Source organism: Schistocerca serialis, chromosome 1 (genome assembly GCF_023864345.2).
Source record: "Schistocerca serialis cubense isolate TAMUIC-IGC-003099 chromosome 1, iqSchSeri2.2, whole genome shotgun sequence".
NCBI classification, from domain to species: Eukaryota; Metazoa; Arthropoda; class Insecta; order Orthoptera; family Acrididae; genus Schistocerca; species Schistocerca serialis.
In genome coordinates, this window is record NC_064638.1 from 931809160 (window position 1) to 931810267 (window position 1108).

Here is a 1108-nt window from a genome sequence, read left to right on the forward strand (position 1 = left end):
AGTGTAGAGGCAAAGAAGTTGTTGAAAGACAGGTGAGGTATGAGTGGCGGCAACTTGAAATTAGCGGAGATTGAGGCCTGGCGGATGACGAGAAGAGAGGATATACTGAAGGGCAAGTTCCCATCTCCGGAGTTCGGATAGGTTGGTGTTGGTGGGAAGTATCCAGATAACCCGGACGGTGTAACACTGTGCCAAGATGTGCTGGCTGTGCACCAAGGCATGTTTAGCCACAGGGTGATCCTCATTACCAACAAACACTGTCTGCCTGTGTCCATTCATGCGAATGGACAGTTTGTTGCTGGTCATTCCCACATAGAATGCATCACAGTGTAGGCAGGTCAGTTGGTAAATCACGTGGGTGCTTTCACACGTGGCTCTGCCTCTGATCGTGTACACCTTCCGGGTTACAGGACTGGAGTAGGTGGTGGTGGGAGGGTGCATGGGACAGGTTTTGCATCGGGGGCGGTTACAAGGATAGGAGCCAGAGGGTAGGGAAGGTGGTTTGGGGATTTCATAGGGATGAACTAACAGGTTACGAAGGTTAGGTGGACGGCGGAAAGACACTCTTGGCGGAGTGGGGAGGATTTCATGAAGGATGGATCTCATTTCAGGGCAGGATTTGAGGAAGTCGTATCCCTGCTGGAGAGCCACATTCAGAGTCTGGTCCAGTCCCGGAAAGTATCCTGTCACAAGTGGGGCACTTTTGTGGTTCTTCTGTGGGGGATTCTGGGTTTGAGGGGACGAGGAAGTGGCTCTGGTTATTTGCTTCTGTACCAGGTCGGGAGGGTAGTTGCGGGATGCGAAAGCTGTTTTCAGGTTGTTGGTGTAATGATTCAGGGATTCCGGACTGGAGCAGATTCGTTTGCCACGAAGACCTAGGCTGTAGGGAAGGGACCGTTTGATGTGGAATGGGTGGCAGCTGTCATAATGGAGGTACTGTTGCTTGTTGGTGGGTTTGATGTGGACGGACGTGTGAAGTTGGCCATTGGACAGGTGGAGGTCAACGTCAAGGAAAGTGGCATGGGATTTGGAGTAGGACCAGGTGAAACTGATGGAACCAAAGGAGTTGAGGTTGGAGAGGAAATTCAAGAGTTCTTCTTCACTGTGA